We start from the raw sequence: 26,438 nt of genomic DNA, 5'->3' as shown, positions 1-26,438 counted from the left end.
TGGCTGACCCTTGGGCTCCACACATGCAGGAAGTGAAGATTAATGCAGAACGTTTTAGTCCATTCATGTTGCTGTAAAAGAATACCTGAGGCTGGGCTGGGTAATTTATAAAGAAAAGAAGTTGATTTGGCTAATTTTTCTGCAGGCTATAAGAAGCATGGAACCAGAATCTGTTTCTGGTGATGGCCTCTGGAAGTTTCAACTCATGGTAAATGGTGAATGACAGCCACATGTACAGAAATCACATGGCAAAATGGGAAGCAAAGAAGAGGGCGAGGGAGGTTCCAGCCTCTTTTTAACAACCAGCTTTTGTAGGAACTAATATACCAAGAATTCACTCATTATTGTGAGGACAGTGCCAAAACATTCATAAGGGATCCACCTCGTGACCCAAGCTCGTCCCATTAAGCCCCACCTCCAAAATTGGGTACCAAATTTCAATATGAAGTTTGGAGGGTCAAATATCTAAACTATAGCACAGAATTATAAATGGCCTGATTAAACCTGAAAGAACTCTACTACACAGAGCCAGTCAGCAAAGACCAAGAGAGCCTGTTTTATGTTGTTGTTCAAGGCCCTCAAGAAAATCTCTGTCAAATCATTAGCTGACCACTAAGCTAATGCAACATAGATTTTAATGATCACACATGACAAAAAATACAGACTTTACAAAACCAATTTTAAAAAGTTACTAAATAAGCAAACAATAACAATCCACAGAAACAAAAACACGCTCTGGAAGGGTAAAATCTTATTTTGAGTTATCGCATAATAATATTTAAAAGTCTACTTTTCAATAACAACATAAATAACAAGTTAGGCAAAGAGCAAGAAAGTATGGCTCATGCGTAAGGAAAAAGGTATTAACAGAAAATATCATTGAGGAAGCTGAGACATTGCACTTAGAAGACAAAGAGTTTAAAACAACTGTCTTAAATATGCTCAAAGAGCTAAAGAAAAGCACAGCAAATAGAGAAAATCAGGAGAACAATGTTTTAGCAAATGGAGAATATTAATAAAGAAATAGAAATTATAAAAAGGAACCAAATGAAAATTGTGGAGCCAAAAGTACAATAAGTGAAGAAAATTACTGAACAAATCCCAAAGCAGATTTGAGCAGTGTAGAAACAATTAATAAATTTGAAGATAGGTTGATTGAAATGATCAAGTCTAAGGAGCAGAAAGAATAAATTATGAAGAAAAATGATAAAGCCTGACAAAACTGTGGGAAACCAGAGCATATGAGCATACACATAATGGGAGTTTCAGAAGGAGAGGAAAGAAAGAAATAGGCAGACAAAATATTTTTTAAAATAATTTGCCCAATCCTTTACTAATTTGATGAAAGACATGAAGCAACACATCCAAGAAGCTCAACAAAATGCAAGTAGATAACCTCAAAAAGAACCATACTGAAACACATTATAATCAACCTGTCAAAAGCCAAAGACAAAGAGAGAATCTTGAAAGCAGCAAGAGAGAAGCAATTCTCTACCTTTTAATTGGAGAGGTTATACCATTTATATTTAATGTGAACACTAAAAATAAAGTACTTGCTTCTGCCATTTTGCTATTTAATTTTTATGCCTTATATCTTTTTTTGTTCTAAATATAAGCAGTTCTAAATAACATTAACAGCCAATTTTTCATCAGAAACCATGGAGGCCAGAAGGCAGTGGGGAAGATATATTTAGGCATAAAAGGTAATAATAAAGCCCTTCCATCCACATATCTATGTCTGGCAAAAATATCCCTCAAAAATTTAGAAAAATTAAAACAACAAATAAAGCCTGTGGGAAGTTTTCACTGTAAAACTTTCTTACAAGAAATTCTAAAGGAAGTTCTTCAGGCTGAAAGGAAAGGACACTAGATAGAAACAAAACTCTATGAAGAAAGGAAAACATTGTTAAATATAAATGCATAGGTACATATAAAAGCCAGTATTATTCTATGTTTCGCTTGTAACAACTCTCTATATGACTTAAAAGACAAATTAAAAAAAAATTAACAAAAAAATTAACAAAAAATAACAAAAATCTATGTTAACAGGCACATGTATAAAGATATAATTTGTGACAATAACTATATAAAGCACAAAAGAGGAAAATGTATAGGAAGAGAATTTTTGTATACTAAATTGGTATTAATTCAAGCTAGATTGTTATAAATTTAAGATGTTAAATTGTAATCCGTAGGTAACCACTAAGAAAATAACTAAACATATATAGAGAAATATAAATAAGAAAAGAACAAAAATGGAAAGTAAAAATCAATTAAACATAAGACAAGAGAGTGGTGGAGGGATTAAGGAACAAAAAAGATATAAAACATAAAAATTAAATAGCAGAATGGCAGAAGCAAGTACTTTATTTTTAGTATTCACATTAAATATAAATGGCTTAACCTCTCCAATTAAAAGGTAGAGATAGGCATAATGGATACAAAAAATTCTCACCCAACTACATTCTGTCAACAAGAGACTCACTTAAATGCAAAGATACATATAGACTGAAGGGTAAATGATGGAAAATGACATTCCATGGAAATAGAAAGCAAAGGAGAGCAGGAGTGACTATAATAATATCAGACAAAATAGACTTTAAGTCAAAAATTGTTACAAGAACAAAGAACATTGCATATTGATGAAAGAGTCAATTCATCAAGATGATATGACAATTATAAACATACACACCCCTAATAACAGAACCCCAAAAATATATAAAGCAAAATAAATAACAATTTAATGGAGATATAGAAAATTCTAAAATAATAATTGGAAACTAAATTACCCCTCACATTGATTGATGGCTAGAACAACCATACAGAAAACCAATAAGGAAATAGATGACGGAACAACTTTATAAACCAACTAAACCTAATAGACATATAGAGAACACTGCCCCCAACAACATAGACTACACATTCTTCTCAAAATCACATGAAACTTCATCCAGAATAGACCATAGTTAGCCCACATAATAAGTTTCAACAAATTTTTAAAAATTGAAATCATACACAGTGTTTTCTCTGAATGAAACTAGATATTGATAATGGAAGGAAAACTCACAAATTTGTGAAAATTAAACAATACACTCCTAAACAACTAATGGATCAAAGAAGAAAAACATAAGAGAAATTGACAAATATTGTGAGAAGAATTAAAATGAAAGCACACAAAACCTACGCAGTACAGTGAAAAAATGCGGACAGAGAAATTTACACATGTAAATGCTTACCTTAAAAGGTGAAAAATAAGTCAAGCCAATAAGCTAACTTCTTTTTACCTTAAGGACCTAGGAAAAAAAGAAAACTAAATCCAGTGCAAGAAGAAGAAAGGAAATAATAATAATAAAGATTAGAGAGGAGATCAACAAAATTGAGGAGCAGTAAACAATACAGAAAATCAATGAAACCAAAAGTTGGTTCATTGAAGGATCAAAAACATTGTCAAATGTTTAGTCATGACTGAAAAAAAATAGAGGAAACAAAATTACTATTACCAGAAATGAAAGTGGGAATAATATTACTGACTTTACAGAAATAAAAAAGATCACAAGATAATATTATGAACAACATAAATTTGACAACCTAGATAAAATGAATAAATTCCCAGAAACACACAAACTACAAAAAATGACTAATGAAAAAATAAAAAGTCTGAATAGGCCTATTACAAGTAAAGAGATTGAATTAGTAATCAAAAAACTCCTAACAACAACAACAAAAAGCCCAGAAGTATATGGCTTCACTGATAAGGTCTGCCAAATGTTTGAAAAATTAACATCAATCTTTTAAAACCTATTTCAAAATGTAGAACATAAAGTAACACTTTGTAACTCATTCTATGAGGCCAGCATTACTCTGATACCAAAGTCAGAAAAAATATATCTTGAGAAAGGAAAACTACAGAACAATATTCTATATAGACATAATGCAAAAATCCTCAACAAAATACCAGCAAGACGAATGCAGCAGCATGTAAAACGGATTATGCAGCATGACAAAATGGGATTTATCCCAAAAATCCAAGAGTGGTTCAACATACAAAAATCAACCAATGTAGATGACTTCAAAAAATATTGGAGTAAAACACTTAAAGAATCAGTTTCTCAACTAAAACCTCCTTGATCTATCAAAGATTGACTTAATGTTTTTGGAACTCTGGAGTCTAATGAGAAATTTACTGCAACTGGAGGGGGCTGCTTAATGAAGAAAAGAGCATCAAGTAGGAGAGCACTGTGGCATTTTTTCTCGCCTGCCTACCATCTCCCATTTTCCAGTGCAATAGCAGCTAAGGGGGGATGGAAACCCATGTTTCTCATGTAGATTGCTGATATCTGGAAACTAATATGGACCTTTTTCTTAAAATGTTGAGGTTGTGTATTTTGACCTTTCTGCTGATTTCCTGAGGGACTGGCCACAGAGGCTGTCTTTTGCCACCTGCCCCCCACTACTGCTTTCTGGGCAGTAGTGGCATCTGTTGAAATATACAATCATGCACATCCCATTCTTCCCTTAGGAAAAGGACTGCAGATAAGACATGCAGCTGAGAGAATTTAAGAGCCCTGAAACAGCAGGCTACAAAGCAAGGTTTTGCTCAGGAAAACAGTGAAAAATGCATGTGCATGTACAGGGGAGAATGCATACTTAGAAAGTACCTGAGTGATACCTAGGATTCCAACTTCTGGTGGATCTGTGGACTCCACACAAGTAGAAGTTGAAAGGTAAAACAAAATCCCAAGCAGCTTGGTTTAGCATAGAAGGAATACCCCAGTACAGAGCTAAGCTTCAAAGATTGGGAGAGTACTATTTTTTTTAACCATGTAGCTCCAAATGTTAAAAGTTTCTGTTGGGTCATTGATTGACAATTGAGATAATGGAACAGAGACATTAGTGACCACACATGACAAAAAATACAATCTTTGCAAAAGTAGTTTTAAAAATTCACTGGACAAATGGATGACTGAAGCCATCAAAAATGAACAAAAGCAAAGCCAGAGAGTAAGGAGGAGAATCTAATTTCTAAAATTACCTACCACACAATAATATTCAAAATGTCCACAATTTGACAAAAAATACAGGGTACACAAAGAATTAGGAAAGTATAGTTCATTCACAGGAAATATATGAATTAACAGAAATAATTACTGAGGAATTCTAGATATTGAATTTAGTAAAGGTGTTAAATAAACTGTCTTTAAAATTTTCATGTGGAGAAATAGAAACACTTTTACACTGTTGGTGGGACTGTAAACTAGTTCAACCATTGTGGAAGTCAGTGTGGCAATTCCTCAGGGATCTAGAACTAGAAATACCATTTGACCCAGCCATCCCATTACTGGGTATATACCCAAAGGACTGTAAATCATGCTGCTATAAAGACACATGCACACGTATGTTTATTGCGGCATTATTCACAATAGCAAAGACTTGGAACCAACCCAAATGTCCAACAATGATAGACTGGATTAAGAAAATGTGGCACATATACACCATGGAATACTATGCAGCCATAAAAAATGATGAGTTCATGTCCTTTGTAGGGACATGGATGAAATTGGAAATCATCATTCTCAGTAAACTATCGCAAGAACGAAAAACCAAACACCGCATATTCTCACTCATAGGTGGGAATTGAACAATGAGAACACATGGACACAGTAAGGGGAACATCACACTCTAGGGACTGTTGTGGGGTGGGGGGAGGGGGAAGGGATAGCATTGGGAGGTATACCTAAAGTATAATAATAATAAATAAAAAAAAGAAAAAAAAAATTTCAAAGAGCTAAGAGAAAATATGAACAAATAACTAAGGGAAATTAGGAAAATAATGTGTCAACAAATAGATAATATCAAAAAGAGACAGAAATTATAAAAGGAATCAAATAGAAATACTGTTGCTGAAAAGCACATTAACTGAAATTTAAAAAATAAAATTACTAGAGCAACTCAACAGCAGATTTGAACAGGCAGAAGAAAGAATCAGCAAACTTGAAAATAAGAAAATAGAAATTACCCAGTCTGTGATGCAGAAAGAAAAAGAATAAAAGGAAATAAACATTGCCTAAAATATCTATGGGACAATGTCAAGCATAACATACACATTACAGGTGTCTCAGAAGGAAAGAGAGAAAGAAATAGGCAGAAAACGTATTTTAAAAATAATACTCAAAAACAAAATTTGATGAAAAACATAAATGTACATATACAAGAATCTCAATTAACTCAAAATAGGGAAAATTCAAAAAGATTCACTTCAGGGGCCGTTGTGGGTTGGGGGGAGGGGGGAGGGATAACATTGGGAGATATACCTAATGCTAGATGACGAGTTGGTGGGTGCAGTGCACCAGCAGGGCACATGTATACATATGTAACTAACTGCACATTGGGCACATGTACCATAAAACCTAAAGTATAATAATAATAATAATAATAATTACAATAAAAGAAAAAAAAAAAAATAAATGATGACATTCAAAGAATGGCAACAAGAAAAAAAAAAAAAAAAAAAAAAGATTCATACTGAGACACAATATAATCATACTGTTAAAAGCAAAACATAATGGAAAAATACTGAGAGCAACAAGACGGAAGCAAATAATCACATACAAGGGATTGTTGAGAATATTTTAAGAGCTGACTTTCTATCAGAAACCATGGAAAACATAATGGAAAGGGGTGGGGGCTTTTTTGACAAGTTAGGAAAAAAGCTTCTCAATCAAAAGTTTTATGTATGGAAAAATTTTTCTTTAAAAATGAAAGATAAGTTCAAACATTCCTCAGATAAATAAAAACTAAAGGAGTTTGATGTTAGCATATTTGTCTTACAAGAAATGCTAAAAAGAGTCCGTCATGCTGAAAAGGAGCAACATTAGAGAGCAACTTGAAGAAATAGAGGACATCAGTAAAATTAACTATATAGGTGAATACAAAGACAGTATTACTGTATTTTTGGTTTGTAACTCCACTTTCCATTTCCTACAATATTTAAAAGACAAATGCATAAAAATTATATCTACAACAATATGCACACAACGTATGAAGATGCAAGTTGTCACAACAGTAATGAAAAGGATGGTAATGTATGATAAGAGAGATTTTTTACGTTATTTTAACAAAGTTGGTATCAATTCAAATGAAGTTGTTATACATTTAAGATCTTAATTGAAATCCTCATGGTAACTACTAAGAAAATATCTAAATAATATCCACATAGGAAATGAAAAGGTAACCAAAGTGGTACCCTGCAAAAACACAGTTAAACACAAAAGAAGACAATTTATGGAGAAAATAAGGAATAAAAAAATATAAAACACTCAGGGAACAAATAATAACATGGCAGAAGTAAGTCATTCCTTATAAGTAATTACTTTAAATGTAAATGATGTAACTTCCTAATCAAAAGGCAGAGGTTGGCAGAATGGATTTTTTAAAAGTTTAATTACGCGTTGTCTACAAGAAACTCAGGTTAGATCCAAAAAACAAATGAGGTGAAATTTAAAGGATGGAAAAATATATTTAATGTAAAAATAGTATATAAAGAGATCTTGGTCGCTATGCTAATATCAGACAAAACAGAATATTAGTAAAATAAATTTTACAAGAGACAAAGGGTGTGTGTGTGTGTGTGTGTGTACATCATATCATACTTCATAAATATATATCATTATTATTTTTCAACTAAAAACAAATATGGAGAAGATGCTTCAAAGAGAAGCCAATACACTTCAGCCAAAGACAAAGTTGTTGAAGTTTTATAAATAAATGCTTTCTGTTAAAATTGTCCTTAAATGCAAAATGAGAAAGAATACTTATAGAATTGAAAAACTGAAGGGTTTTTTACATAAAACTTTTTATTGTTTTGTACCTTTAATTGCAAAAGGCAACTGTTCCTGTACATTGATGCCCAAATATAAGAATGTAAAAGACTGCACAAATAAAACACAAATTGTGTTCACATTAGCTCAAACAAGAAAATAAAATAGTGTTTGCTTGACCACTCTGCTGATGAAGTTATGAGAAGTCCTTTGAAAAGCAATATAATTTTTTCCAAAGGCATCACTTTCATGTCCTGTAATCTTTTAACATTCAGAAGGATTTCATACATTAATAAAATGATTAATTAATGGAGAATATATAACAATCACAAGCATATGTACACTGAACCAAAGAGTCCCCAAAATTTGAAGTGATAACTATCAGAATTTAAGGGAGAAGTGGACAGTAATACAATAAGAGTTTAGAACTTCAATATCCCATACCCAGTAATAGATATAACATCTAGGCAGAAGATCAATAAAGAAATAGAAGACTTGAACAAAACTATAAACCAATTACATCTAACAGATATGTAGAGAACCCTCCTGACAGACACATAAAGAACACTTAACCCAACAACAGCGGAATACATATTCTTCTCCAGGGCACATGGAACATTATCCAAAACAGGTCATATGTTAGGCCACAAGATAAGATTCAATAAATTAAAGAAATATTAAAATTACACATCATATAATCTTCAACCACAATAGAATGAAGCTGGAGTTTAATAACAGTACGAAAACTGAAAAAAATCACAAATATGTAGAAATTAAACAACACACTCTTATATTACCAGTGGATGAAAGAAAAAATCACAAAAGAAATTAGAAAATACAGATAAATAAAAATGAAAACACAACATACCAAAATTTATGGAATGCAACAAAAGCAGTGCTGAGGGAAATTTATAGCAGTTTGCACCAATATTAGAAAAGAAGAAAGATCCTCAAATCAGTAGCCTAACATGACACCTCAAGAAACTATAAGGAGAAGAGCAAATTAAAGCCAGCAGAAGAAAGGAATTAATAAACATTAGATGGGAGACAAACAAAGAATAGACAAACAAGAGAATTAATAAAATGAAAACATGGTTCTTTGAAAATAATCAAGAAAATAGACAAACTTAGCTAGACTGACAAAGAAAAAAGACAGAAGATTCAAAATACTAAAATCAGAAATGAAAGAGTGGACATTACTACCAACCTTACAGAAATAAAAAATGGTCAAAAGAAAACGCTGGAGAGTCAAGATGGCCAACTAATTGAAGCCAGAAAGAGTTTCTCCCACTGAGATCAAGTAGACTAGCTCACTCCAAACAGACCCCCAGAAACAAGACATTGAGAGTGGACAGGCCAGACGCGGTGGCTCACATCTGTAATCCCAGCACTTTGGGAGGCTGAGGCAGGCAGACCATTTAAGGTCAAAAGTTCCAAGAGTTCAAGACCATCTTGGCTAATGTGGTGAAACTCCCTCTCTACCAAAAATACAAAAATTAGCCAGGCATGGTGGCAAGTGCCTGTAATCCCGGCTACTTGGGAAGCTGAGGCAGGAGAATCACTTGAACCCAGGAGAGGGAGGTTGCAGTGAGCCGAGATGATGCACTGAACTCCAGCCTGGCTGACAGAGTGAGACTCCCTCTCAAAAAAGAAAAAAAAAAAAGAGTGGACAGAGTGAGGATGCAGACACCAGACTGAAAGGAGAGGAAGCTGAGAACCCTGCACAGGTTTGCCAAGCACCAGGACTCATTCCTGGCCCCAAGTGGTCCCCAGGGAAGAGGTGAGTGAAGAAGGCATGGAGTGGCCCATTCTCACCATGGACCTCTGGGATCCTAGCTGTGGGAGATCCCGCAGCCCTCAGAGAAATCTGAGCTGGCAGGGAGAACTGCCCAGAGAGTTTGCAGAAACAGAACTCCAGCCTGCACAGAGCCCCAAGCATTTGGCATGGGAATGGCTTTCAGTGGAGCACAGCCATGTGTGCCTAGCCCCCAAGGCTCATCATCCTCCTCTAGGTGGCAGTAGCCCTTGTGGGCTTGGCTGCCAGATCTAAAGAGAGCAGGGCTGTCTTGCCCATGGGACAAGACCAGTTTGATGTGAGTGCCCGCCCCATCCGTTGGCCTCTCCCAGGGACCTTACCTGATGGCACCTACTTGCAGCACAGCCTCAGCTTGCCAGCAGACATTGCAATAGCTGTTTCACCAGCAGAACCCACCTAACCATTGGAATACTTTTGCAGACAGACTGCCACCAGTGCACACCTGTCAGCAGCATTCCCTCACTGATGCACACCTGCCCACAGCCTTCCCCCAGTAGCATGCACCCACCCACCCTCAGCATTTACCCACCAGTGCACACTTGCCCATAGTCTCCCTCTGCTGCCTTCCCAGCACACACACATACAGAGACCCACTGCCACCACCCACCACCAGCACGCAAGAGCATGGAGACCCCTACAGACCCACCAGTGCATGTGTGGGCACAGACCTGCCGTTACCTTGCTGGAGCGCTTTTGCCAGAGGCCTCCATTGGAGTGTTATTGCTAGTAGACTGGGAACATCTTGGCTCCTTCAGTCCAGCAGGTGCTTACTTCCAAATGACTGCATGAGTTCCCCAGTACTTGTTCTTAACTGACTGAAATGGCTGAAATGACAGACATAAAATTAAGAATCTGGATGGCAAGGAAGCTCATTGAGATAAAGGAGAAGGTTGAAATACAATCCAAGAAACACAAGAAAATGGTCCAAGAGTTGAAAGACAACACAGCCAGTTTAAAAAAGAAAAAAAAATCAACTCAAGATGGATTAAACACTTAAATGTAAAACCTAAAACTATAAAACCCTGGAAGATCAATGGTGGAGAGGTGGTATGACCATGCAATGATAGCATCAGAAAATATTTGGTAGTGATACATCTGTCCCATACTCTAATTGTGGTAGTAGTAACATAAATCTATATACGCATTAAAATTTATAGAATTTTACTTAAATAAATCAGTTTTACTCTACAAAAATTTAAAAAGGAAAAAGTCTGTGCAATGCCACTAAATCAGTACTTAGGGGAAATTTTATAGCATTACATATACATCAATATCAGAAGTAAAGAGCGGTCTCAACATTATGATTTCAGCATCCACCTTAAGAAAATGGAAAAAGTAGAGCAAATTAAACCTAAAGTAGGTAGAAAAAAAATCACAAAAATCAGTGAAATAGAAAGCAGAAAATAGAGAAAAATCAATGAATCGAAAAGTTAGTTTCTCTGAGAAGTCAATAAAATTGATGAATCTCTACACAGATGATCAGGAAAGTAAGACAGAAGACAAATTGTCAATGTTAAGAAAGAGAGAGATGGCATTATTATAGATTCTAGAGATTTTAATAAGAGAAGGGAATGTTATGAAGACCTTCATGCCAATAAATTACACAACTTACATTAAATGGAAAAAATCCTTGATAGGTACAAACTAACAAAGCTAAGTCAAGACGAAATAGATAACTTAAATAATTCCACATCTAATGAAGAAATTAAATTTATAGTTTAAAACTGTCTCACAAAGGAAACTACAGGCCCAGATGGCTTCACTGTTGAATTCTACCAAATATTTAAGCAAGAAACAATGTCATTCCTAAAAATTCTCCCAAAAACTTGAAGGAAAATAACTACTTCCCAACTCACGCTAATCCTAGGTTCAAAAATATTCTAGAACAGGACAAAGATGTCCACTTTCACCACTCTTATTCAATAGCAATCAGGCAAGAGAGAGAAAAAAGGGCAACCAAATTGAAAAAGAAAAAGCCAGTTATCCCTGTTTGCCGATTATATCTAGAAAACCCTAAAGTCTCCACCAAAACACTCTTAGATTTGATAAATGAATTCAGTAAAGCTTCAGGATATAAAATCCACATACAAAAATCAGTAGCATTTCTATACACAAATAACAGTCAAGCCAAGAACCAAATCAAGAAGACAATTCCATTTACAATAGCCACAAAAAATACCTAGCGATATATTTAACCATGGAGGTGAAAGATCTCTACAAGGAAAACTACAAAACACTAATGAAAGAAATTGTAGATGACACAAACAAAAGGAAAAACATCCTATCCTCATGAATCTGAAGAATTAATATCATTAAAATGGGAAAACTGCCTAAAGCAATTGCTTTAGATTGCTACAGATTAAATGCAATCCCTTTCAAAATATCAATGTCATTTTTTGTAGAACTAAAAAAAAATCCTAAAATTTGCATGGAACCAAAAAAGAGCCCCAATAGCCAAAGTGAGCTTAAGAAAAAAGAACAAAGCTGGAGGCATCACATTACCTGGCTCCAAATTATACTACAAGGCTACAGTAAATGAAAAAGCATGATAGTGGTATAAAAATAAACATGTAAATCAATGGAACAGAATAAAGAATCCAGAAATAAAGGCACATATTTAAAGCTAACAGATTTTTTACAAAGCCACAAGAACATATACTGGAGAAACGACACTGGGTTCAATAAATGGTGTCGGGATAATTGGATTGACATATACAGAAGAATGAAACTGGACCCCTACCTGTCACCATATTAAAAAAATCAACTCAATAATGATTAAAGACTTAAATGTAAAACCCAATACTATAAAAATACTAGAAGAAGGCCTAGGGAAAACTCTCCTGGACTTTGATATAGGCAAAGAATTTCTGCCTAATATCTCAAAAGCACAGGCAACAAAACCAAAAATAGACAAATGGGTTTTAGTTACAATAAAAAGCTTCTGCACAGTAAAAGAAGTAATCAACAGGGTGAACAGAGACAACATGTAGAATGAGAGAAAATATTAGCAAACTATGCATCTGACAGGAGTCTAATATTCAGAATTTACAAGGAACTACAATAACTAAAAATAAATAAATAAATAATAATAATTCCATTAAAAAAGTGGGCTGGCTGGGCACATATGCCAGTAATCCCAGCACTTTGGGAGGCCGAAGCAGGAGGATTGCCTGAGGTCAGGAGTTCAAGACCAGCCTGGCTAACATGGGAAAACTCCATCTCTACTAAAAGTACAAAAATTAGCCAGGCGTGGTGGCAGGTGCCTGTAATTTCAGCTACTCAGGAGGCTGAGGCAGGAGAATCACTTGAACCCGGGAAGCAGAGGTTGTAGTGAGCCGAGATCATACCACTGCACTCCAACCTGGGCGACAAGAGCAAGACTCTGTCAACAACAACAACAAAAAAAGGCTAAGGACATGATGAATAGTTATTTTTTAGTAGAAGACAGAAATGGCCAACAAGCATAGGAAAAATGGTCAACATCACTAATAATCAGATAAATTAGAATTAAAACTGCAGTGAGATATCATCTTACACCAATCAGAATGGCTATTGTTAGAAAGACAAAAAATAGCAGATGTTGGAGAGGATGTGGAGAAAAGGAAATGCTTATACGTTGTTGGTGAGAATGTACAACCTCTATGGAAAACAATATGGAGATTTCTCAAAGAAGTAAAAATAAAACAACCAATCTCAGTACTGGGTATCACCCAAAGGAAAAGGAACCATTCATAATAACAAAGATATGGAACCCAACCTAAGTGTTTATCAATAGATTACTGGATAAAGAAAATGTGGCACACACACATACACACAAAATAGAATACTATTCAGCCATAAAAAGAATGAAATCATGTCTTTTGCAGCAACATGGATGGAACTGAGGCCATTTTCTTAACTGAAACAACTCAGACACAGAAAGACTAATGCTGCATGTTCTCACTTACAAGTGGAAGCTAAATAATGTATACACATGGACATAGAGAGTGGAATGATAGACAATGGATACTTGGAAGAGTTGGTGGATGGGAGAGGGTTGTATGATCAGAAATTACTCAACGGGTACAAGGGATTTTATTCCGGTAATGGATACACTAAAAGCCCTGACTTCACCACTATGTAATATATCAGTGAAACAAAATTACACTTGTACCCCATACATTTACACAAGTAAGAAATAATGTCTTGTTTGTGTCATCAAAGGCATAATTCATAAAAGAAAAAAGGATGGTAAATTGGATTTCATCAAAATTAAGAACTTCTTCTTTTTAAAAGACATTGTTAAAAGAATGAAAAGGCAAACCATAGACTGGAAGATAATATTAGCAAATCTGATAAAGCTCTTTTATCCAGAATTTATATTCCACAAAACACTAAAAAATAATAAGCAAAGAAGTTACCCAATGAACAAATGGGCCAAAGATTTGAACACATATTTCACCAAAGAAGATATTTGGATGACAGATAAGCACATGAAAAGGTGCTTAACATCATTCATCATTAGGAAATACAAATAAAAACTACAATAAGATAGCATTTCACACACTAAGATGGCTATAATAAGATAGAAAATAATAAATGTTAGCAAGGATTTGGAGGAACTGGTATTTTCGTACATTTCTGGTAGGAATGTGAAATTTGACAATAGCTTTGGGAAATATTTTGGAAGTTTATTTAAAAGTTAAACGTACACCTGCTTTACTATCCAGCCATTCCACACTTATTTACCCAAGAAAAATGAAAGCATATGTTCATACGACTCGCACACAAATGTTTATAGTAGCTTTATTTGTAATAATCAATAGCTGTAAGCAACCCAAATGTCCATCAACAGGTAAATGGATAAGCAAATTGTGACACATCCATACAATGAGATAACAGAAAAAAAAGAATGTTTGATACACACAGCAGCATGAATGAATCTCACAATAATTAAGCTGGGTGAAAGGTGCTAGACTGAAAAACAAGAGTACCTATAGTATGATTCTGTTTGTATGAACTACAGGAAATACAATATAATCTATTTTGATAGAAAGCAAATTGGTGTTTCTCTGGGGTGAGGGAAGGGAAGTGATATAAAGAGGAAGATTACAAAGGGGCATGAGGAAACTTGATGATGAAGGATATGATAATATCTTGATTATGGTGACAGTTTTGAGAGGTGACAGCGTGCTGGCAGTCCTCACAGCCCTCGCTAGCTCTCAGCGCCTCCTCTGCCTGGGCTACCACTTTGGTGGCACTTGAGGAGCCCTTCAGCCCACCGCTGCACTGTGGAGCCCCTTTCTAGGCTGGCCAAGGCCAGAGCCCACTCCCTCAGCTTGCAGGGAGGTGTGGAGGGAGAGGCGCCAGCAGGAACCGGGGTTGTGTGCGGCGCTTGTGGGCCAGCTGGAGTTCCCGTGGGTGTGGGCTTGGCGGGCCCGCGCTTGGAGCAGCCGGCCAGCCCTGCTGGCTCTGGGCAATGAGGGATTTAGCACCAGGGCCAGCGGCTGTGGAGGGTGTACTGGGTCCCCCAGCAGTGCTAGCCCACCGGTGCTGCTCTCGATTTCTCGCCGGGCCTTAGCTGCCTTCCCGCAGGGCAGGCCTCGGGACTGCAGCCCACCATGCCTGAGCCTTCCCCCACCTCCGTGGGTTCCTGTGCAGCCGCAGCCTCCCCGACTAGTGCCACCCCCTGCTCCAGGGCACCCAGTCCCATCGACCACCCAAGGGCTGAGGAGTGCAAGCGCAGGTCGCGGGACTGGCAGGCAGCTCCACCTGCAGCCTGGGTGCTGGATCCACTAGGTAAAGCAAGCTGGGCTCCTGAGTCTGGTGAGAACGTGGAGAGTCTTTATATCTAGCTCAGGGATTGTAAACACACCAATCGGCACTCTGTATCTAGCTCAAGGTTTGTAAACACACCAATCAGCACCTTGTGTCTAGCTCAAGGTTTGTGAGTGCACCAATCGACACTCTGTAGCTAGCTGCTCTGGTGGGGCCTTGGAGAACCTTTATGTCTAGCTCAGGGATTGTAAACACACCAATCAGCACTCTGTATCTAGGTCAAGGATTGTAAACACACCAATCAGCACCCTGTGTTTAGCTCAAGGTTTGTGAGTGCACCAATCGATACCCTGTATCTAGCTGCTCTGGTGGGGCCTTGGAGAACCTGTGTGTCAAAACTCTGTATCTAACTAATCTGATGGGGACATGGAGAACCTTTGTATCTAGCTCAGGGATTGTAAACGCACCAATCAGCACCCTGTCAAAACAGGCCACTCGCTCTACCAATCAGCAGGATGTGGGTGGGGCCAGATAAGAGAATAAAAGCAGGCTGCCCGAGCCAGCATTGGCAACCCGCTCGGGTCCCCTTCCACACTGTGGAGGCTTTGTTCTTTCGCTCTTTGCAATAAATCTTGCTACTGCTCACTCTTTGGGTCCACGCTGCTTTTATGAGCTGTAACACTCACCGTGAAGATCTGCAGCTTCACTCCTGAACTCAGCGAGACCACGAGCCCACCAGGAGGAACGAACAACTCCAGACGCGCTGCCTTAAGAGCTGTAACACTCACCGAAAAGGTCTGCAGCTTCACTCCTGAGCCAGCGAGACTATGAACCCACCAGAAGGAAGAAACTCCGAACACATCCGAACATCAGAAGGAAGAAACTGCAGACACGCCACCTTAAGAGCTGTAACACTCACCGCGAGGGTCCGCGGCTTCATTCTTGAAGTCAGTGAGACCAAGAACCCACCAATTCCAGACACAGTTTCACAGGTGTATATATATATATAGAGAGAGAGGCATATGATAAGCTACATATATTTAAGGTGTACAGTTTCATAAGTTTTGATGTCAAAACTTATATATGTAGTTTAAAGATATGTGGTTTATTGTATGCCAATTACACATCAAAAAACTGTTAAAAGCAACATTAGGGAGATATGGTATTTCATTTATCTGATTACCAATTTGTAACACGCTTGACAATGCTTAAGGCAAGTACAGATGTGGTCATATAGTCACTATCAGTTCACTGCTGGTGATACCATGAAATGACACAACCATTCAAGAGAGTTAAGCTGGATACATGCATCACAATTTAAATGTGCACAGCCATCTGAATCAGAAATTCTATGACTGGAAATATATTATAACTAAATAAATGGGCAAGTGTACAAATGTGTACAGGATGAGGGCAATAGCATTGCTTCTAAAAGCAAGTAAATACATATTCAGCAGTAAGGTTATGATGGAATAAATTATGCATAGCCATACAATGTATATAATATTATGGACTAAAAATTATGTGTGCCTCCAGATACTCGGGTCACACAGGAAATAAAACTTGACCCTTAGAGAGAAAAGTTTACAATCACCAAAACTCTTATAAGTGCCTGAGTTCATTTTGTCTTCCAGGTCCTCAAACATACGTTCCATTTGTATGCAACACTTTCCCTCACTGTTCTCCTAGCTAACTCCTACCAAACTTTGCGTCTCAATCTAGACCACTTACTTACTCATATATACCTTCCCTGACCACTAAAAATTAGGCCGATTCCCCTGATTCATGCTTGTATGCATCATTCAAGATTTTCCTAATCAAAGGCAGCACCTGTTATACTCACCTTTCTAAATTTCCTGTTTGTTCTAATAGACTGAGACCTAATCCTTAAAATCCCAATGAGTGGACCAGTGCCTAGCATATAATAAATGTTCAGTAAATTTGATTCTTAAATGAGTAAAGTATCTGGCACATAGTAGATGTTCAATTAGTGGTAGCTAGCCATTGTTATTGCTACAACTAGAGCTGGCAACCCGAGTGAAGAAGAATATTTGGAAAGGAGTCTGAGCTTGGAGCCAAAAGTTAGGTCCTAGAAACTGTCCCTGGAGGAACAAAGAACTGAGAGTTTTCCCTTTCCTTCCCCCACAGGTTTTGTGATAATTTGGGAGTTTTGTTGTTTTCTTTCTTCCCTTCTGCTATACAATATGAACTATGTGATCACAGTTGACAATGCTGACAAATAAAAAAGAAAATCAAAGGCATTCAAAATTTCAATGCCAGCTTTCATTTCTTTAATAGCTCACATTTTGGCTGTAGAACCCTCATTCACTTAGAAGCACTTCTCTCAGTCTCCAGTACTGTGAGAAAATAAATTCCTGTGGTTTAAGCCTCCTAGTCTGTGATATTTTGTTATGGCATCTCAAGCAGACTAAGACAATGTAGGAGAAGTGCCTGAAATGGGAAATCATGATTTAGCAACATCTGATATCCATGGGACTGAATTAGGAAATTTTTCACTACTAGAAACAAAACTAAAGAGCTTTACTCACTTGAGTACATTGTAACCTAAAATATTGCCTTACTAAAATAGAAAAGTCACCTGTTTTTCAGAGTTTTAAAAGTCAACTTCTAAATGATTTTCTGCATAGCATCTTACCGGGAGATTGCTACTTGAATACTGAAAGAAAATTGACTCTCTTTTAAATATGAAATGACTTTTAAATATATTTTACTATTTGACTATTTTAATCTTAAAATGCTTTCTAAACACTGTGTATTCTCATTTTCTTCTTAAGCTTTAAATGTTAGACTTGCTTATGTCTATGCATTATCTCTAGGTAAGCTCATCCTCCTTCTTTCATTTGCCATCTCTGTGTTGGTGATTCCTTAATCTCTAAATGTACCCTGGATGTCTTGAGAAATCCCACACTCCTTTATTTAGCAGCCTGCCTAATGGGCTTCTCCAGTCAGATGTCCCAGGGTACCTCAAATGAAACCCAAACTGAACTCATAGTCATTTCGTCTCTAAAACCTGCTCCTCCTGTTTTATGTCTCAGGAAATGGTACCACCATCAAATTATCAATGGTCCAAAGGAAAAACAAATGCCCTTTGAACTCATCATGGACTACTCTCTTCCTTTTCTTTGTCATAGCAAGTTGGTCACCAAGTCTAGTCTATTTCACCACACAAATATCTCTACCATCTGTCCACTTCTCTGCATCTCTACTGCCATTATTATACTCAACTATAAAAGGATATTAAAAGGGGAATTCACTGTTGACCATGAATTTTTTACCCGAGGTCCAGATATCTGTGTGCTAAGGAGAGCCATCAACAATCATAGACTAACATTACATTGCAGGGCAAACTAAGCACTGATGCTAACCAATGGTAAAAGTTTCTCAAGCCACAGTGTCCCTTCTAGGAAGGATAGTGGCCCATTTAGTTGTTGATTGCTGACAAGAAGAGGAATGTTGTAATAATAAAGTTGATTCCCTTTTGTAGCTTCCAGGTTATAAAGATTTTTATTAATCTTGAAGTGTTGACTTCTGACAATTATGGAGGAGGTGGAGATGGCCTATAGATGAGCTCCGGCCTCAGAGCCATTCAAGACTCTCACTCCTCTGGAGGGGGAAGGGAGGTTTATGTCAGCTGGGATATCCCCTCATTCCCTTGTCACACATCCCCACCCTTCACACACACCAGTCCCTACTCCTTCAGTCTACTCCCATACCCGACACTTGGCTTTGTCATAAGGGTATGGGATATGACATCAAACAAACCTGGGCTTGAGCCCAAGTACAAAACTTAACACTGATGTTGAACAAGTATTTGTTTCTGTTATGTCCCAGATGCCTCATCTTTGGAATTACAGGAATAATAGTAACTGTATTATAAATGGAATATGCAAAATGCCTGGCACAGACAAGCTGCTCAAGAAATGGTCAACATTTTTATTGATGTTCTGCCCCCATTCCTCTCCTGTGTTCATACTTCTAACTAGGTAAGGAACCTCCATGCTGGGCTTCCACCTGCAAAAGAGAATGAGAATGCCCACTCTTCAGTAATGTTGTGAAGGTTCGATAAGATAAAGTATGCCAAATTTTGAACAGACAAGCGCTGAGTGGATGGTCTATCTCAGAGGGACTAACGTCAGAACTTTCACACGGAACCAGAAGCAAGGATAAAGGTGAGCAAGCAAATTCTGGTGCCCTAGGGGCTCTCCTGCCTCAGCCTATGTGTACACAGCCATGCAAATGCTCAGAGGGCTGAGTCTAAGGGTCTCCCCCACTTGATCAGTATAGGCTCAAGAACTGGGAAAACCTCAGGCTGAAGGCCAAACACACTAATGGCTCCAACTGAGACATGTTAAGGAAGGAAGATACAGTGCCTCATTTATTCATTTGTTTGTTCATTCATTTGATCCATCGTGTCTTAATTTTGAGGATGTTCTATGGGCCAAACCCCATTGAGCTAGCAAGGCACACAACCTAGCACCTAAGGAATATAGGCTAGTGATGGGAAACAAGTAAGAGCCTCCTCAGGAGGATCATCTTGTGACCAAGAGGTCCTTGGATGAGTAGAGGCTGGAGGTGAGGTAAAGAAGAAGAAGGTGCCTGCTGCATAAATCTACACAGACAACCCTGTAAGACGGGGAGGGTGGTGGTACTGGGAATAGCATCATTAATGACCCACAGAGGGAATGAACAATGTCTGCGCCATCAGGGGAAGTGCATCAAAACTCCTGATTCCATCACCTGTCAGGGATTTGATACCAGGTCTGTTATTGTGCCAATCACAGCCTCAGATGCCTCATATCTACATTGGGCATCCAAATGACAGTGACCACCTAGAGATAATGCACATGAAGAATGGCAGAAGGAAGTTACCTATTCTTGATATTAGGAATATTAATAATATGGATTTCAGATATATGTTGAAGTAGGAAATGCAACCACTGTTCATTGCCTAAGAATAAGTGATGCAGCGGATAACACCAGGGAAACTTTAATGTAATTGAGTACTTTTAAAAATTTTTTTGAGGATGCAGTTATCCCATGTCTGCCTCCAGATTCATTCCCATTCCTAAAGAGAAAGAATTAAGGACTGGTAGTGTTCCCATTAGGAAAATGTATGGGCATGTCCAAGAGGAGCAAAAAAAAGCTAGTCTAAAGGCACCAGTGTTAGGCACTGAAGTCGCAGAAGAGCATGCAGCCTTATTTAATGTGTTGAATCATTTGTCGCCTTTTGTTCAGATTACCTCTGATGTCACTTGGGGCATGTCGGCACCCTGAGATGCCAGAGGACCCCAGGATGCATTTCAAGAAGCATCATCATACCTGTGATGATGGGCTCAATTTGGGGTTCTAAGGACAATTGTCATTCTGAGAAGAGTTCATGGGAAACCAAGTATGGGTTTACTCATGCTTAAAGAGAGAATCTTCTCCAAGACACAAATGTCATAGGCAATGTCTACTCTCCCACAATTCTAAGGGCAGGCTGCACCTTGCTTTGCTCTGTGACTGTGTGTTGTGGGAGGCCGAGCATTAGTATGGCTTAAGCAGTCATTTAAAATCCAACGATACTTCAGTAGGACAAGGTACCCAAGAGAAGCAGAAGGCAGCTGACCTGCTTCTCCTCCTGTATTCTGAATCTCATCTCCTACCCAAGCCAGAACCTGGATGTCCCACTTAACCTGTTTCTCTCCCTCACTGCCAAGATCCAAGAAATCCACAAGGCTTATTGTTGCTGTCTTCTAAATGTCTCTCATATTCATTTCCTTCTCTCCATCCTCACTCTATTTCAGGTCACCACTATCTGTAGCCTGGATGAGGGTCTTCCACTCTCCCTTTTCCCCTCCCACATAGTCTGTTTTTCTCCATACTGCAGCCAAAGAGATTTTGCTAAACCACAGATCTGATCTCTTCAGTTCCTTCCTGGAAAACATTCAGTGATGCCCCATCCAGTGCCTTTGGGGTAATGTTCAACAAGCCTTATACACTGCAGAATTACGTGGTCAGACAAGCCTCTGCTCTCTATTAAAGATTCAGGAAAAAGCCATAAATTATCTCTATTCTGACTGAAGTAAGAAGGAAGAATTTTAAATCATTCATTAAACATCCTGAAGATAAACTTGGGTCTCATACTCAGTTGGAAATATTGCCCATTTGAGAAAATTCTAGTAAACTAACAACAGAACTTTTATTTCAGCATTGTTTTTAGAAGGTTAAATAAGTTGGAAATACAGTACGCCCTGCCAACAGGCAGATGCTGGAAGATATTATGGGAAATCAATTGCAAGGAATATCATTCAGCCATTAGAATGAAAGAATTAGAGGTATAAATTGAGGGGATTTCATTATTTATTAGGAAAAAGATTAACCTGGAAATTCAATATGGAATGGTCTGATTTTTATAAATCAAACAAAGTAGAAAGTCGTGTGCTCTATCTAAACATATACATGCCAACACATCAGTAACCCTACTCATTGATGCTGATCCTAGAGCAATGCATGCACATATTCACAGGGGACATGCACACAAATAATAAGAGTATTATTTTGTTTTGGAAAAATGGGAACTGCATAAGTGTGGATCATTAGGAACAAGATAAACTGAAAATGATGAAATGTTAAAAATTAAAATAAATGAACTAGAGTTCCATGTATCTACATGGGTAAACATAAAAAATATAAACTTGAGCTGGAAAATTAAAGTGTTGAACAATGTATACAGTATGGTGTTCTTTAAATAAAGGAAGAGATCCCATGTTGTGTATGGACACATAAGTAGGTGGCAAATATATACAAGTCTCCATGGGTATAATGATTGCTGACTTCATCATAGTGGAGCACAGTGGGGAAGGAGAGAGCAGAGTGGGTCAGGGAAGATGTAAAAGGAGTGTTTTACCATATCCAATATATAAAAGATAGACAGTAAGTAGGGCCTAATATTTAAATTTTACACAACTAGCCATTGGTGTTTATAATATTAATCTCTTTTTGTCCCCATGTTTGAGATTAATTCACAGCAAAAATATTTCATGCTAAAACAAGCAAATAAACTGCAAAAGTACTCCCACCACTTTTGCTTCATGAGGGTAGGAGTGTACATGCTATAGACTTCCATGCAAGATACAAATTCCTGGAAACTGTAAAATACACCCATGCTTGCACTGAAAAACATTTTAGAGCAATTATCAGTGGACTAGAAACTGTTAAGAAGACTCAGAATGTGGGACAGCAGATGGAGCCAGACTACTGGTTTGAGTAAGCCATGACCCAGAACAAGTGCAAAGGTAATCCCAAATGGAGGGCTGGCTCAAGAGTGCACTATGTCCTGGAGAGGTGCTTTCTTTCCTGAACCAAATTGGTCTATTGCTAGACTTACCCAATAGGAGGACTCGGTAGGCTCTAATTATAAAGAAAATTGCAGCCAGACAGGCATAAAGTATTCATTTGTTTCTTAAGAGTTCAGTAACGAACACCTATAAAATATTTTCCATCATGCATTCCTTCAGCATGCATTTATTAAATGCCACACTCACATGCCATTTGATAAACCTTGAGAGGCAAAGTCTGTGCTTACCATGTAATAAATGCTTTTCAGTTATTATCTCACTTAATTCTCACAACCTATGAGGCCAGTACTTTAATTAACCCCACTTTACAGATGGGAAAACAGCTTAAACTATTACCTTGAATGACATAAGAAAGATACAGAGTGCTAGCTATAGGGCTTTCCTCAATGGAGTGAAAAAGGACTCATTACCCTTTTGGACAGATCAAGACAAGCTTCAGAAAGAAACAGGTCTGTGAGCAGCCAGATGGAATTTAGCTAGTTGGAAAAGGCTGAGAAGGCAGGTCAGGCAGAGCAAACAGTGAGCAAAAGCAAGCAGTGGATAAAGTTCAGAGTATGCTCTGAAAGAAGCAAAATAAATCAGGTGTCCAGGAAGACTGGAGCCTAGAAACCTTAAAGCCAACCTGCACTCCGTCACCCCCTCCCCCCAACTTATATGGACATATAAGTAGATAACAAATATTTACAAGTCTCCATGGGTATAATGATTGCTGACTTCATCATAGTGGAGCACAGTGGGGAAGGAGAGAGCAGAGTGGGTCAGGGAAGACGTAAAAGGAGTGTTTTACCATATCCAATATGTAAAAGATAGACAGTAAGTAGGACCTAATATTTAAATTTTATACAACTAGCCATTGGTGTTTATAATATTAATCTCTCTTCTTGTCCCCATGTTTGAGATTAATTCACTTCATCCATTCTGTCTGCAAAGCCCTTCAATGGTCACCTTTAAAATGCCTTTCTGCCTCTCCATCCCCATGGCAACAGCCTTAAGGCATACTTTAGTTCCCAGTGCTTTTTATTCTAATTGCTTCCTATGTGGTCTGCCAGGAGATAGTCTGCTCTTCTGAGAGGCTGCACAAATGCAATTCTGATCCTGTCAGTGCCCTGCATTTATACATATATATATATGTGTGTGTGTGTGTGTGTGTGTACACACACACATATACACATATACATATACATATATGGCATGCATATATCTATCACATTTTAAAGGCTCTGCACCGCTTTCACCCTGCTTATTTCTGCAGTCCCATCTCCTCACATCACCCAGAATATCTGCCATAACAATATTATTCGGTTCCTACACGGGACCACAAATTCATTAGTATACACATAAATGCCTTCTGAAAACAGGGCGAGTGAATGAACACTCTATGTAAGCCAAGACAGGAAAAGAAGGCTGGGGACAGCTGATTCCTTCCAAGAATACACCCTCCTGCCACCCCTGGCCTCCCAACCCCCCAACCACACACACAGCCCGCCTTCAGTATGAACAGAGTAGATTCTCACTACTTCCTTAGACCTGAGAGCTAATAATTATAGAATGCAAGGACTGGTTGTCATCCTCTTCTCAACTCCTTTCCCTGCACCCTCCTCCCTTGGCTGCCAGCCTCCCATTCTCAACTACAGACCGCCCACCTCCTCTGCAGGAGTCAGAGGTGGGAAGTGCTGGAAGTGGGGTGGGCAAAGTCATATGAGGGGAGCCCTATGACTGGAGGCTGCTGGAAGGAAGTCTAGAGGACTGTAGGTAGGCGTGGTTAGTCAGGAAGCTGCAGCACAGATACCAGCTACACAATGGGCTAATGGTGGCATTTTATTGCCTGCGGTAGGGATCGCATTGTCAGCGGCAGGCCGCAGCTGTGGCTGCAGAGCTAGGGAAGGTGGAGGGGCTGAGGCAGGAGGCAGCAGTAGAGAAAGTAGAGACAGTAATGATAGAGGCGGTGGTGGCAGCAGTGGGAGTAATATCAGCTGAAGCGACCAGTTTCTAAGGCTGCTCTATAATACATTACTCCCTCCTGCCCTCCAGGCTGCTATGGTTTGTATGTACCCATCTCTGACTTACGTGCGTAAATCACAACCCCCATTCTCCCCCCACTTCCCAACACCGCTGGACACAAGCTCCGAGGATAGAATAGTGAGCCTCTTCGAAGCTCACAGGGTGTAGGAGAGAATGGAGGTGCCAGCAGCGATATACAGGGCCTGATGGCTTCACAAGGCCCAGGGACTTCCAGGACCTTCAGGGTCTTCTTTGGTCCAAGCACCTTGGGGGTGTCAAAAAACCTGGAGACTTAGAGTCCCTATTCACTTTGCCCCAACACCTGGAGGGGCATGGGCTGGGTTCCTAACATATTGTGGAGGCTGAGTTCTTCACAAGGATTGAGTACTTCCTGGATGGGCCCAACAATCTGGAGGGATCCCACAGCTTAGCAGAGACTGTTTGGGGGACTTCAACCTCCTGGCTGGACCCAGCCACCTGGCAGAACCCGAGGACCTGGCAATGTCCAAGTGTCGCTGTGGGTCCCAGCATTTGGCAAGGCCTGAGTACCTGGCAGGGCCCTCATCCCTCAGAGATCCAGAGCTGTTGGCTGGGCCCCAGCACCTGGCAGGCCCCTGACAATTGGAAGGGCCCAAGCACTTGGTAAAGCCCTAGCACCTCCAGAGGCTGTGGTAATCCACAGGGCCAGAGGACATCTGAGACTCCTAGAACTATGCGGGTCCAAAGCCCATCTTGGATCCCAAGCACCTCCTGGGGCCCCACTCCTTTAAGGGGTCATACCAACTCCCAAGTTTGCAGCAGCTCTCATGGCTGGAATAATTCTCATGACTGCAGCACTTCTCAGGGTCAGAGCACTCCTAGGAGATCCAGTGTCTCTGAGATTCCTAGTACTTCACAAGGCTTGGGTGCATCAGAGACTCCAAACACAAACACTTACTGGGACCTGAGCACTTTGGAAACCCCAGGCCCTTCGCAGGGCCTGAGTAACTGGGAGGCCCCAAGCACTTCCAGTATACCAAATGCATCCATAGGCTGCAGCACATCAAGGAGCCCAAGTACATCCAAGCAAAGTATATCAAGTGACCTCAGCATCTTAGAGGTTACCAGAACTTCTGAGGTGCCAAGAACCTTGAAATCTCAGATCACCTCAAAGGATCCTGGCATCTTGAGGGCTCCAAGAGTTCCTAAGGGCCTCAGGACCTCTGAGGTCCCTAGTGCTTCAAAATCCCTGAGCATTGTTGATATCCTAAGAACCTTAAAGGCTACCAGCATCTTTGAGGCTCCCTGTACCTCAAAGGACCCCAGAATCACTAGGGCTAGAAGCACCTTGAAAGGGCCCAGCACCACTGAGGTCCCAAATACCTTGAAGACCCTGAGCACTTTAAATGTTCCAAGCACCTCAGAGACAGTGAGTACCTCAAAGGCCTTAAACATCTCGAAGGTCTCAAGTATCTCACAGTCCTCCTTAGAAGATTCAAGCACCTCTAAGGCTCCCACCACTTTAAAGACCCTCAGCTCCTCAGAGGCTCCAGGCATGTCAAAAGCCTGGAGGGCCTTAAAGGGTCTAAGCACCTTCAAACCCTACAGCACCTTGAATTGCTTGATCATGTCCGAGGTTCCCAGTACTTCAGAGGCCCCTAAAATCTCAGAGGAACTCAGCACTTCAGAGATCCCTGGATCCTCAGT

The 26,438-nt window shown here is 39.0% G+C and overlaps 1 protein-coding gene across 2 annotated transcripts in view; it reads right to left on the bottom strand.

Moving 5' to 3' along the window:
• Positions 1–26,438, bottom strand: part of FOXR2 (forkhead box R2) — a 152,408-nt gene that overhangs the window by 110,397 nt on the left and 15,573 nt on the right. For both annotated transcript variants that reach the window (XM_054471573.2, XM_054471575.2), the window contains exon 2: positions 10,312–10,457. The gene's annotated coding sequence lies outside the window, so the exon portion shown is untranslated. The remainder of the gene's footprint in view (positions 1–10,311; positions 10,458–26,438) is intronic.

The sequence above is a fragment of the Pongo pygmaeus genome, chromosome X (assembly GCF_028885625.2).
Source record: "Pongo pygmaeus isolate AG05252 chromosome X, NHGRI_mPonPyg2-v2.0_pri, whole genome shotgun sequence".
NCBI classification, from domain to species: Eukaryota; Metazoa; Chordata; class Mammalia; order Primates; family Hominidae; genus Pongo; species Pongo pygmaeus.
Note: the sequence above shows the minus strand (reverse complement) of the source record. Positions and strands in the feature narration are given on the sequence as shown.